Below are 14960 nucleotides of genomic sequence, written 5' to 3'. Positions count from 1 at the left end.
TCAATATCTTCTGTTAGGAAGAGAGGAACCTCCGGATCTGATCACTGAGCTATGGAGGATGTCATCTCTGTCTAACTCACAGAAGATGAGGTGTTGCCTCGTCTTATTCTAGGCATCACACAAAAACTTGGGCATGAAGTTGATACATTTGAAGTTATAGTAAAATAACATAGGTAGCCACAAAAAATAAGTCTACCCAGTCATTTCCACTAATTATTATTTACAGACCCCCAGGGCCGTTTTCTGATTTCATGAATTTGTGGATTTCATCTCAAACCTGGTTGTTACTTTTGACAAGGTATACCTGCCTGATCCATCCTGATGCCCTACTTCTGGTTGGAGTTCTCATCGGTTGGACATCGCTCACTGCTGCTGGGGGCGGCCCCATATGGAAGATCATTGGGATTGTTGGAGATGGCTAGGGGATCTCATATGGGTTGCCGTGAGCAGTTTTGCACTCAGGTCTCCATCAGTGGACAGAGGATAGGTTCAACAAAACAGACTTCATGCATAAACTATAACAAACTTTCATGGTTACACAATTGCAGTTTTTGACCATATAGGATACAGTTATAGAAGGGAATTATTTATAATCACACTATTCTGTGTCACCCAGATGAGGATGTGTTCTCTTTTGAGTCTGGTTCCTCTCAAAGTTTATTCCGCATATAGTCTCAGGGAGTTTTTCCTCATGACTGTCACCTCTGGCTTGCTCATTAGGGATAAATTCACACATACAATTTATATCCTGAATGTACTTATTTCTGTAAAGCTGCTTTGTGACAATGTCCATTGATAAAAGTGCTGTACAGATAAAATTTAATTGAATTGAATTGTAGGATACTTTAATATTCATTTTCATATTCCAGAAGACCCTCTAAGAACAGCAGTTGTATCAATTCTAGACTCATTAGGGGTTAATTAGAACATAATATGACCCACTCATAATGGTAGACACACTCTTCATTTAACAATGACATTCGGATTAAATATAGAAAATGTAGTCACATTTCCACAGTCTGAAGCTATCTCAGCTCATTACCTCATCTCATTTAAAATGTGTCTTAGTCATAATATATGCACCTTGCCATCCTACTACTTCAAATGTACATTCATGTCAGCTAGGTTTAGGGTTAGGTCCCTATATCTGACTAATCAGAATCAAGTATTTAACAGCATGTATTATGTATAAATGGGTATATAGCATTTTTGATGAATTGCATATATATATATATATATATATATATATATATATATATATATATATATATATATATATATATATATACTGTATATATATATATATATATATATATATATATATATCAGCCGCAGAGAGTTTTATCAATAATCTCCCAGAGTCATCAACTATGATTGGATCACTGTCTGATCCCACAGAACTTGATCAGGCGACTGAATGCTTAGAGTCATTGTTATACTACACAGCAAGTGAACAGTCAGTTCTCGAAATTGATGTGCTTGAAGCAGGGAAAATGGGTAAGCGTAAGGATCTGAGCGATAGTCACATTTCCACAGTCGGAAGCTATCTCAGATCATTACCTCATCTCATTTCAAATGTGTCTTAATCATAATATATGCACCATGCCACGCTACCACATCAGACGTACGTTCACTTCAGCAGAGTTTTATCAGTAATCTCCCAGAGTTATCAACTATGATTGGATCACCGTCTGATCCCAAAGAACTTGATCAGGCAACTGAATGCTTAGAGTCAAAGTTCTGCTGCACACCCTGGTATAACGATCACACACACACACCTTAAAAAAAGACCACTTGAAAATTTGAATGTAAATGGCGCCAAACTAAATTGGTAGTATTTCATACAGCATGGAAGGAGAGCCTCCAGAGCTATAGAAAAGCTCTTAGTGCTGCTAGATCAGTGTATCTCTCCACCCTAAGAGAAAATAACAAAAATAACCCTAGATTCTAATTCAATAATGTAGCAAAATTAACTAGGAATAAGACCACCACAGAAATATTGACACCATCAATAATGTAGCAGGGATGACTTCATTAAATTTTTCAATGAAAAAATTGAAAATATCAGGCAGAAAATTCTGACTATAAATTTAAAACCAGACAGTTTTATAACTAACCCTGTAGATAATAATATAACAATATCAGATCAGCTATTTTAATGTTTTACTCCACTTTGAGAGACCGAACAAATTTCACTAATTTTCACAAATTTCACAAATTTCACTCCTCATCAATATCATCAACTTGTATACAAGATCCCTTACGTACATGTTTCTTCAAACAGATAATTCCAGAAGCAAAACTCTTTTAAAAGTAATCAATTCTTCCCTTAGCACTGGCTATGTACCTAAATCACTTAAATCAACCCCTGTCAATTGTCCAACTACAGGCCAATATCAAACCTCCCCTTTATCTCCAATATCTTAGAAAAGGTTGTAGCGCAGCAGCTATGCTCATACTTACATAGGAATAACATTCATGAAATGTATCAGTCAGGATTTAGGCCTCATCATAGCACAGAGACAGCGCTGGTAAAAGAGGTAAATGACCTACTACTGGCCTCTGATCAGGGTTGTGTCTCCTTGCTTGTGCTGCTTGACCTTAGTGCAGCTTTTGATACCATTGATCATGCTATTTTCCTCGAAAGACTAGAAAATGTTGTTGGTGTTAAGGTCTTATTTCAATGATCGTTATTAGTTTGTAGATGTAACCGATGACTTCTCTACGCATACTAAGGTAAAGTTTGGGGTTCTGCAAGGTTCTCTTTTAGGCCCACTGCTTTTTTTCTTTATATATGCTACCTCTGTGTAAAATTATCCATAAGCATGGTATTAGCTTCCACTGTTACGCTGATGACACACAGTTGTATGTTTCAGCAAAGCCAGATGACAGACACCAGCTTAATAAAGTTGAGGAATGTGTAAAAGACATTAGAAACTGGATGCTTATTAACTTTCTCTTACTTAAATCTGACAAGACAGAAGAACTTGTACTAGGACCACATGCAGTTAAAAGTAAGCTTTCTGATTACATAATAACTCTAGATGGCCTTTCTGTTTCATCAGGTGCAGCAGTAAAAGACCTTGGTGTGATTATCGACTCTAGTCTTTCTTTTGAAGCTCATGTAGATAATATCACTAGGATCGCTTTCCTTCATCTCAGAAATATTGCTAAGATAAGAAATATAATGTTACTACATGATGCAGAAAAATTAGTTCATGCTTTTGTTACCTCTAGGTTGATTATTGTAATGCCTTACTGTCTGGATGTTCCAGTAGATGCATAAACAAGCTTCAGTTAGTCCAGAATGCAGCAGCTAGAGTCCTTACTAGAACCAGAAGATACCTTACTAGAATCGAAAGATATGACCACATCACCCCTATTATAAAATACCACTATTGACCTATAAAGCACTGAATGGTCTTGCGCCACAGTACCTGAGTGAATGTTTGGTCTTTTACGATCTGCCACGCCTACTTAGATCAAAAGGTGCAGGCTATTTGTTGGTACCTCGAATAGTGCGTGCTACAGCAGGGGGTAGAGCTTTCTCTTACAAAGCCCCACAGTTATGGAACAGCCTTCCACTTAGTGTTCGGGGCTCAGACACAGTCTCAGTGTTTAAGTCTAGGCTGAAAACATATTTGTTTAGTCAAGCCTTTTGTGAATTGTTTAGTTATGCTGTCATAGCTAGTCTTGCCAGAGTCCCAGCTTGCACTCTGCAATCAAAGTACATTGTCCTTAAACATTACGAGACAAAAAGCATACCTGCTTTTTACGAGACAAAAAGCATACCTGTCCCACACGGACAGCCTGAAGATAATTGAAATTACTGTGGATGGTGCCACTTAAAAACCATGAAGATGGCTTTGGACCACAATTCATATGGACATCACCCATTCACCCCGCTGTGAAGGCTCTAATGCTGGAGTTGGGGGATTGCTAACTCTGGCTAAAGCATCCAAACTTTCCCCTACAGAAACTACGCTGCTCTTACTCTTCCTAACCCTCTCGCATCTGAATGCACAGCTCTAATGCTGCAAGTCCCTGTGAATGAGCTGTTACTACAGAAACGACAACATATTAGAACAAATGCATTAATATTAATCAGTGATTTGCAGCTGCACTACAGTCAGAGCTGCTGTTATAGAAAATCAATTCAATTTTATTCATATAGCAGTTTTAATATTGGACATTGTCACAAAGCAGCTTTACAGAAATAAATACATTCAGGATATAAATTTTAAGTTCATGAATTTATCCCTAATGAGCAAGCCAGAGGTGATGGTGGTGAGGAAAAACTCCCTGAGACGATATGAGGAAGAAACCTTGAGAGGAACCAGACTCAAAAGGGACCCATCCTCATCTGGCTGACACCAGATAGTGCGATTATAAATAATTCCCTTCTATAACTGTGTACTATATGGTCAAAAAGTGCAATTGTGTAGCCATGAAAGTTCGTTATAGTTTACGCATGAAGTCTATTTTGTTGAAGTTATCAACTGTTCACCGATGGATTCTTAAGTGCAAAACTGTTAGTGGGAATTGCAGTCCTAAAGCTATCAAAGCAATTGTAGTCACAGCAAACTGTTCATATCAATTGAAGTCCAAAGCCATCTTCATGGTTTTATGTGGCTTTAGGCTGTCTGTGTGGGGTCACAATCACTAGTATCTCAGAAGTAGCATGTGAAGCTTGACAGAGGGGGAGAGAGAGAGATTGTTAGGTATGCTAATTGTCATGTAATGGTTAAAGAAAATGTACAGAGTGCAAGCAGGGACTCCGGCAGGACTAGCTGTGACAGCATAACTAAAAGGGAGAGCCAGAAGCTAGCACAGACATGAGGGAGTCCTGGGACATAAAGCATCCAGCCACTCCACCGTCGACACACCTGAGTGAACGTGTGAGAGTGGGGGGCGATAGCATCCAAACATCCCAGTTCACCACAACACTCTATGCCTGTGAAACCCTCCAGACCTGCTCATGTACCTAAGAAAAAACTATTCACAAAAGGCTTGACTAAACAAATATGTTTTCAGCCTAGACTTAAACACAGACTGTGTCTGAGCCCCAAACACTAAGTGGAAGGCTGTTCCATAACTGTGGGGCTTTGTAAGAGAAAGCTCTACCCCCTGCTGTAGCCTTCACTGTTTGAGGTACACCTTCACCACCACCTTGAATCACCACCTTCTGATTCAAGAATTCAGCAGTTCTGTGGTGTAATGTGTATAATATGATCAGATCCTCACTAATTTATTGCTGATATTTCATGCTTTATCGGCAACAAATTTGTGTGTATAGCTGTGGGCTGTGTGTGTGTGTGTGTGTGTGTGTGAGAGAGAGAGTGTCTGTACTTGTGGGCAGTTTGTGTGTGTGTCTGTTCTTGTTGTTTTGTATTATTTCTCTGTAATTAGGTGTCATCACTTACTATGTATTCATGTGATGCAGTGTGTAATTATTTAAAACCACAAAATGACATCAGTGTGCTTTATTCTTTATAAACCTCAGGCTGCTCTGCCATAAAGACACACACACACACACACACACACACACACACACACAGCAGCTGTTCATCTGAGGACTTATACACACACGGCGTAGTATTTACATTTTTGTTCGCATTATATCCTGAATTTCTGTATGATATATCATCATTGTAGTGATTGTTTCCATGTTTGTGTGTGTATACAGAAAATGATCTGTCTGTGGTGGATTATCTTCAAAACATTTTTCCTCCTGGTAAGATATAAAACTCTTATTTTTGCAGTTTACTTATTTCTGTGTTAATGATTTTTGTTTGTGTTTAGGTGAAGGGAGGAGCTTCATCAGGAAGTGCAGAGGTAAAACTAATGAGAATAATTACAGTCTGAGTGTGCTGTGCTATTAATCATTTATTAAACTGTAATAAAGACCATGGTATTTTCTGATTGGCTGAGACCAGCAAGGTGTGTTCTGATTCGCAGTACTTTGTCTTCTAATTGGCCGAGAGCACTACAGTATGTTCTGATCGGCTGAGAGCAGTACAGTGTGTTCTGATCGGCTGAGAGCAGTACAGTGTGTTCTGAGTGGCAGAGAAAAGTACAGATTGGTTGAGAGCAGTATGTTGTGTTTTGACTGGCTAAGAGCAGCACCGTGTTTTATGTCTTTTTTACTTAGCTTCTTTTTCTTCTTTCCTCTTCCCAATTTTAGAGTGTTTTTTATATCCTTAAAATGGAATAGAATATATGGAATACATTTATGGCACTTGGCAGATGCCCTTATCCAGAGCAACTTACAGAAGTACTTTGAAGTCACTATCAATAAATACACCCTCTTCCTGGTTCACTAGGTCACGGACTAAGAATAAATCTGATGCAGGCAGCTACAGAAAGCCATTAGAGGGAGCGTAGCAATGGGGTGGTGTGGAAGAACTTAGGAAGGTTGAAAACAAGTCATGCAGCTGCATTCTGGATCAGTCCAGTCTGAACAATCATCTGACTGGCCTGTGTGGGTACAAATGAACAAATTCTTCTGGTGTTATAAAGGAGAAATCAGCATGAGTGTGTCAGATTATCAACGAGAGAGGGAAAGGACAATTGATTGTCCATGGTTACCCCAAAGATGCCTGCAGGGACAGAAGGTGAGATCTGAGAGTTTTCCAGGGAGATCATAGGATTCTGACATGGGGATGAATCACCTGGGATGAACAGCAGTTCACTTTTGCTGGGATTAAGTTTCAGCTGATGAGCTGCCATCCATGATGAGATGTCTGCCAGATATGCTGAGATCTGAGCAGAAACATGAGTGTCTGAGGGAGGGAAGGAGAGGATGAAATGAGTGTCATCCGCATAGCAGTGGTATGAAAACCCACGTGAGAATATGACCTCACCAAGCAATCGAGTCTAGCGGGAGAACAGGAGAGGACCAAATACTGACATTTGTGGGACAGCAGTGGAGAGTCTGTGAGGAGCAGATTTGGATCCCCTCCACGTCACCTGATATGCCTGACCTTCCAGGTAGGAATCAAACAATTGCCATGCTGTGCAACAAAGTTCAAGACTCATGAGGGTGGACAAGAGAGTTGGCTGACTGTGTCAAAAGCTGCTGAAAGATCGAGGAGGATGAGGACTGATGACAGTTTGGAATGGTTAGGATTTGGAGATTGTTCTGTGAGAGATGGAAAGACAGTTGATTGTAGACAGTAAGTTTGAGGGTTTTAGAAAGAAAAGAGAGAAGTGATACCGGTCAGCAGTTGCTGATATCTAAGGGATCCAGAGTGGGTTTCTTCAAGATGGGAATAACCCTTGGTGTCTTGAATGCAGTTGGTACAAGACCAGATGTAATGGAGCCATTATTGATAGTAGTGATGAATGGGAGAAGGAGGTCTTGTGAGATTGTCAGGAGCATTGTGGATGGGATTGGATCTAATGGGCAGGTAATACGATTGCAGGACAAGATGACTTGCAAGATTTCTTCTGTTGCTAGATGAAAAAAAAATGTGCCAGTGAAAGATAAGGGGAATCATGAATGTATAGTGTAGGAGTTGGGGTAGAATTGGACATCTGGCACATTTTTTTCAATCTTCCCATCATAAAAGGTTGGCAAAGTCTTCAACAGTCAGAGAGGGTGGAGCAGGAGGAGCCAGCAGGTTAATAAATGAAGAAAAGATGTGGAGCTTGCAAGGATCTTGTGCAGACATTACCAGCTTTTACATTTAGAAGGGAGGATCTGTGTTGATTTGTGATTTCTTCCACCTTCTCTCTGCTGTTCTTAATTCACTCCGATTGCTGCACAACACCTCCAATAGCCAAGGAACCGGACTAGAAATCTTCCTGGGTTTAGAAGGTTGAGGGCAGAGGAGGTAAATGGATGAGGAGAGGAAATTGTCTGTGGCTAACACCAATGGTAGGGAGGAAACTGAATCAGGGTCTGGAAGGGATGATAGAGTGCAGGAAGCTACGGAGGAAGAGATAGAGTGGCAGTTTTGTGGGAGAAAAATATCGAGAACTGATTTTAGGCAGGATAGGGAGGGTGATGGTGAAAGATACCAATTGATTATTGGAGATGTGGAGTGGGGTAGCATTGATGTCTATAACTGGAGAGGGGCTACTGAAGACCAGGTCCAGGACATTTCCTCCCTTGTGTGTGGGAGGGCAGCTGTTCATTATTAAGGAGCATCTAAGGAAAATGTTATAGTGTTTAATCACTCTGTGTGTGTGTGTGTGTGTGTGTGTGTGTGTTTAGGCTGCAGGTGGTCTGAAAGGCGGTGCAGGACAAAATGCAGCTGGAGTAATGAACAGCATGGTTCTCCCACAGGTGTGTGTCTGTGGACTGCATCCTAAAACATATGTTACTAAACATTGTGTAAATAATAAGCACTACAGCAGGATGTGGTTTGGGATATGTTTTCATGGTAACCAGGAGAGTATTGCTGGTATACGTGACACTGAACACTTCTCCTGATAAACCTTACTCTCTTAATGTAAGTTTTTAATGCATTGGTTAGTGACTCAGTTGTGTGTGTAGCGGGCACTGTTCGCTTTTTTCAGGTTGACTGAATGATGTGATATTTAACAAAACACAGCTGTAATGACCTAAAGATTTTTAAAATATATTTTCCTTCTGCTTTATTTCAGTTGCTGCTTATTCAACAGGTTCCTGCTCCTATTGGTGCAAATAATAACCAGGGGGCAGGACTTCCTGTGGTATTTGTTCAGCAGCAGCAGGCTGGAGTCCCGAACAGTCAGGCTCAGCCCAATCCCCCCGTGAGCACTTTATCATAATATTATTATTTATAAAAGAACATTACTGTTTAATATTAATTCTCTTTCCTGGTTAAATTTCTAGATGGTTCCAGTTTTAGCTTTACTGCCACAAGAACCGAATGGAGTGAATGGACAACAAGTTCAGGTAAAAGCAAGAAGAAAGATAATTTACAGTCAGAAACATTAGCATCAAGTCTGCAGAATACAATATAACATTATGTGTGTGTTTCTCAGTTGGTTCCTGTTGTTGCTCTGAATGTCCAGCAGGGGGCAGCAGCAGCAGGAAAAGCACGAGTGAAGGTGCAGTAATAATAATAATAAAAATAATAATAATAATAATAATAATAATAATAGTTTTTAATTAAGGATGTGATGTTTAACCATGTATTATATAATAAATCAGATTATAAAGGGTTTATAATCTGCCATGAGATTGCTGTGGAGAGTACTCTTTAGGGATCTAAATCAAAATCCATATTCAGATTTTTGTGAAGCTGTCTGTGACCATGTCCATTGTTAAATGCGCTATATAAATAAAACTGAACTGAATAAGTAGTCATGTCCACATACTTGTAAATATATATGATTTTATGTTTCTTCTGCAGCATTCAGTAAGTGACTGGCTGTATACAAACATGGTACACACACACACACACACACACACACAGTGAGAAACAGAAACACATTCAGTTTTTTAAAAATGTGTGCTTTTAACTAAAACATCTAAAATATTTCCTGTTGGGTTACAGAGAGTAAAGTTAAGGGTTAGTTAACTCTCTCTCTCTCTCTCTCTCTCACACACACACACACACACAAAATTTATTTAGTTTCTCTCTCATCAGGTGAATGAAGATCTGAGACCAGTTTCTGATAATCGCTGAAACTTTGGTAAATTATCCTCACAAATCAAACAGTAAAATTGTATAATTAATAAATAGGAATTTACAGTTTGCAAAGCAAGATTCATTTTTAATTTTTAATTGCTCTTACACTCCACAGGTTCCAGAGGCTCTTCAGTTCTTTTAATCACTCAGCCATGTTAATGTCATAAACATGTTTCGTATGAATTAAATAAATTGCAAGAATTTTGCATATGGGTGCCAGTTTGTTTTGGATGTGAATCTGGGATTTGAACTCATCATGAACTCATCAGTGTGAGCTTTATAGATAATTGGAGTAGTGTTGAGGGCAAGGCTGGCCTGTTAGGGCGGGACGGTGCCCATCCCACTCGGGAAGGTGCTGCTCTAATTTCTTGCAGCATAGCACATAGTCTCAGAACAGGCCTAGTTAATCGGACAATTCGGAGCCAAGGCCAGGGAGCAGACAAGCAGGCTAAACCGACCGTCTGCTAGCTGCACTGAGTCATCACTCAGGTTCCAACATATTGAGACTGTGTCTGTTCCTTAGCTAAACAGAAGTGCAGAAATACTCAGAAAGTTGGTTTCTGTAACCTAATTAACATAAAATTAGATCACACTGAATGCACAGCCAGCTATCTTTGATCTGAAGCTAGGAATCTTAAATATTAGATCTCTTACATCTAAAGTGCTTATTGTTAATGAAACTATTACTGATCATGAACTAATTGTACTGCATTTAACAGAAACGTTGATTAAATGAAGCCAGTCCTCCCAGGTACAGTTACATACATCAGCCACAAAAAACAAGTCTACCCAAATGATTCCACTAATTATTATTTACAGACCCCCAGGGTCATATTCGGAATTCCTATGTGAATTTGCGGATTTCATCTCTAACCTGGTTGCTTCTTTAGACAATGCATTTATTGTTGGAGACATTAATATTCATTTTGATAATCCAGAAGACCCTCTGAGAACAGTGGTTGTTTCCATTCTAGACTCAGTAGGAGTTATTACATTATTATTATACATTTATTTATAGGCGCCTTTCATGGCACTCAAGGACACCTTACAAAGTCCATAAAACAGAATAACATTAAACAATAAAGGCCAAAACAACAAACAAACATAAAATCACATAAAAGCCTGCCTAAAAAATAAGTTTTAAGACGAGATTTAAAGACTGGAAGACTTGAACTATTGCGAACTTGTACAGGAAGTGAGTTCTATAAAATCTGGGAGTTAATCAGAATGTAATAGGATCCACTCATAGAGGTGGTCATACTCTTGATTTAATACTAACATTTGGATTAAATATAGAAAATATAGTCACATTTCCAGAGTCTGAAGCTATCTCAGATCATATATGCACCTTGCCACGCTATAATCAGTTCTTCCCTTAGCACGGTCTATGTTACCTCTAGGTTGGATTATTGTAATGTCTTACCGTCTGGATGTTCCAGTAGATGCATAAACAAACTCCAGTTAATCAAGAATGCAGCAGCCAGAGTCCTTACTAGAACCAGAAGATATGACCACATCACCCCTATCTTATCCACACCGAATTGACTCCCAATCAAATTTCTCATTGATTATAAAATATTACTATTGGCATATACAGCACTGGATGCTCTCAAGCCTCAGTAGCTGAGCATTCTTTTGGTCTTTTATGATCTGCCACGCCAACTTCGATCAAAAGGTGCAGGCTATTTGTTGGTACCTTGAATAGTGAAGGCTACAGCAGGGGGGTAGAGCTTTCTCTTACAAAGCCCTACAGTTATGGAACAGCCTTCCACTTAGTGTTTGGGGTTCAGACACAGTCTCAGTGTTTAAGTCTAGGCTGAAAACATATTTGTTTAGTCAAGCCTTTTGTGAATAGTTTATTCTTAGGTAAAGGAGCAGGTCTGGAGGGTTCCCAGGCATAGAGTGTTGTGGTGAATTGGGATGTTTGGATGCTGTCACCCAGGACTCCCTCATGTCTGTGTTAGCTTCTGGCTCTCCCTTTTAGTTATGCTGTCATAGCTAGTCTTGCTGGAGTCCCTGCTTGCACTCTGCATGCAAAGTACAAAAAAAACATTACAGGACAAAAAGCATACCTAACAATCTCCCCCTCTCTCTCTGTCGGGCTACGCATGCTACTCCTGAAATACCAGTGAAAAAGGAAAAGTTGGAAACCTCTGCACAAGATCCTCGCAAGCTCCATAACATCTTTTCTTCACTATTCAACCTCCCTGACTGCTGAAGACTTTGCCACTTTTTATGATGAGAAGTTTGAAAAAATCTGCCAGACATTCATTTCTAACCCACACTACACTACACACTGAGGATTCTCGTTCTCATTCGCTTTGCACATTTTTCTAAACTTGCAACAGAAGACATCCTGCAAATCATCTGGTCCTGCAATCCTACCACCTGCCCATTGGATCCAATCCCATCCACAATGCTCCAGACCATCTCTCAAAACCTCCCCCCCTTCATCACCACTATCATCAATGGCTCCATAACATCTGGTCATGTACCAACCTCATTCAAGAGAGCAAGGGTTATTCCCACCCTGAAGAAACCCACTCTGGATCCCTCTGACATCAGCAACTACCGACCGGTATCACTTCTCTCTTTTATTTCTTTTGCTCCTCGCAGACTCTCCACTGGTGTCCCACAAGGCTCAGTACTTGGTCCTCTCCTGTTCTCCCTCTATACTCGATCTCTTGGTGCGGTCATATCCTCACATGGGTTTTCATACCACTGCTATGCAGATGACACTCAACTCATCCTATCAGACATATCAGCATGTCTGGCAGACATCTCATCATGGATGGCAGCTCATCAGCTGAAACTTAATCACAGCAAAACTGAACTGCTGTTCATCCCAGGTGATTCATCCCCATCCCAGGATCTTGCAATCTCCCTGGATAACTCACTGATCTCGCCTTCGGTTACTGCACGCAACCTTGGGGTAACCATGGACAACCAACTGTCCTTCTCCTCTCACATTGCTAATCTGACACGCTCATGCCGACGTTTCCTTTATAATATCAGAAGAATTCATCCATTTCTTTCCACATGGATGCTTGTTCAGTTCCTTGTCATTTCAAGACTGGACTACTGCAACTCACTCCTGGCAGGTCTGCCTCTGAGCGCCATTCGTCCTCTACAACTGATCCAAAATGCAGCTGCATGACTGGTTTTCAACCTTCCTAAGTTCTCCCACACCACCCCATTGCTGCCCTCCCTCCACTGGCTTCCTGTAGCTGCTGCATCAGATTTAAAACACGGATGCTTGCCTACAAAGCCAAAAACAGTCCAGCACCCGCTTACCTCAAAGCACTTATCACATCCCACATGGCACCACGCTCCCTCCGATCCTCTAGTACTGCTCGACTGCTCCCACCATTTCTCAGGGTACAAGGAAGACCTGCATTGAGACTCTTCTCTGTTCTGGCACCAAGGTGGTGGTATGAACTTCCCCTAGATGTCCGAACAGCTGAGTCACTGGCAGTCTTCAAACGATGGTTGAAGACTTACCTCTTCCTAAAGTACTTAAATTAGCACTTAAAAAAAGTATTGTCTGAGCGCTTGTCTATCACCTCCCCAACAGTTTTTGGACTGATGGTATTCCTAATCCGTGACCTAGTGAGCCAGTATCAGAAAGTATTTATCGATAGACTTCAAAGCAGTAAGTCGCTCTGGATAAGGGTGTCTGCCAAATGCCGTAAATGTAAATGTACCAGTGATCCTGACCCCTTCTGATCCATCCTGATGCCTTACTTCTGGTTGGAGTTCTCATCGGTTGGAGATCGCTCGCTGCTGCTGCTGGGGGTGGGCCCACACGGGCGCCCTGAAGATCATTGTGATTGCCTGGGATTGTGCTGCTTGGGGGCCGTGGAGATGGCTTTGGACTGCAGTTCATATGGGCAGTTGTACTGTGATGGCTTGAGACTGCGATTGCTGTGGTGGCCGCAAGCAGTTTTGCATTCAGATCTCCATCAGTGCACAATGAATAGATTCAACAAAACAGACTTCATGTGAAAACTGCAATCAATTTCCTGGTTACACAACTGCACTATTTGTCCATGTAGTACACAGTTATAGAAGGGAATTATTTATAATCACACTATCTGGTGTCTTCCAGATGAGGATGGGTTCCCTTTTGAGTTCTTTTCTGGCTCCTCTCAAGGTTTCTTCCTCATATTGCCTCAGGGAGTTTTTCCTTGCCACCATCACCAAATGTATGAATGATAAATTCATACATTTACAATTTATATCCTGAATGTCTTTATTTCTGTAAAGCTGCTTTGTGACAATGTCCACTGTTAAAACTGCTATACAAATACACTAGAGACCAGGTGAGAGCTGCGCTCAGGAAAATGAAAGCAAGGAAGGCTGCTGGTCCTGGTGGCATCAGTGCTAGGCTCCTTAAGTCCTGTGCAGACCCGCTATGTGGGATAGTGGAGTTCATTTTCACTGAGCTTGAAACTGGGGAGAGTGCCACAGCTGTGGAAAACATCCTGCGTGGTTCCAGTGCCGAAGACGCCACACCCCAAGGACTTCAACAGCTACAGGCCAGTGGCTCTGACATCCCATCTGATGAAGACTCTGGAGAGGCTGGTCCTTGTGCATCTCCGTCATCTGGTGAACCCATCAATGGACCCACTCCAGTTTGCAGACCAGCCTGGCATTGGGGTGGACGATGCAGTCATCTTCCTCCTGCACAGGGCCCTCTCTCACCTGGACAAGCCTGGGAACACTGTGAGAATCATGTTTTTTTATTTTTCCAGTGCTTTCAACACTATACAGCCTGTGCTTCTGAGAGACAAGCTGGAACACACAGGGGTGGACCAGCACCTTGCATCCTGGATCCTGGACTACCTTACCAACCGTCCACAGTATGTGAGGGCTCATAACTGTGTGAGTAGGGCCTTTCGCACCACGGGAACCTTTTCATAGTACCTGAACTAATTGTGGAACTACCCACTTTTTGGCGTTTTCGCACCTCCGGAACTGGGTGTGATTTTAGTACCGTACTGCCTTTTTCGAGAACCAAATTAGCTCCTACTCCAGAGCAGGGTCTAACCAGCACAACTGGTACTATCCGTGACGTAAGTAGACGTTGATTGGCCAAACGCGTACGAAAACGCCCTCACCCGCCATGATTTAAAACGCCGTGTAAACATACTGTAGCGTCAACTTATTTTGCAAGTATGGAGAACAGCGATAGATGGACACGAGACACAACAAAAACACAGCTCCGATCACAGCGTCCTCCATCCTCCGGTTGTTTACGTTGTTCTTCTGTTTCTGTTGTTGAACGCCGCGCACAAATGATTGGATTTTTGCAGACACGTACACTTACCCCTGACA

The sequence above is a fragment of the Pangasianodon hypophthalmus genome, chromosome 3, assembly GCF_027358585.1.
Source record: "Pangasianodon hypophthalmus isolate fPanHyp1 chromosome 3, fPanHyp1.pri, whole genome shotgun sequence".
NCBI lineage: Eukaryota > Metazoa > Chordata > Actinopteri > Siluriformes > Pangasiidae > Pangasianodon > Pangasianodon hypophthalmus.
This window is presented reverse-complemented; position numbering follows the sequence as displayed.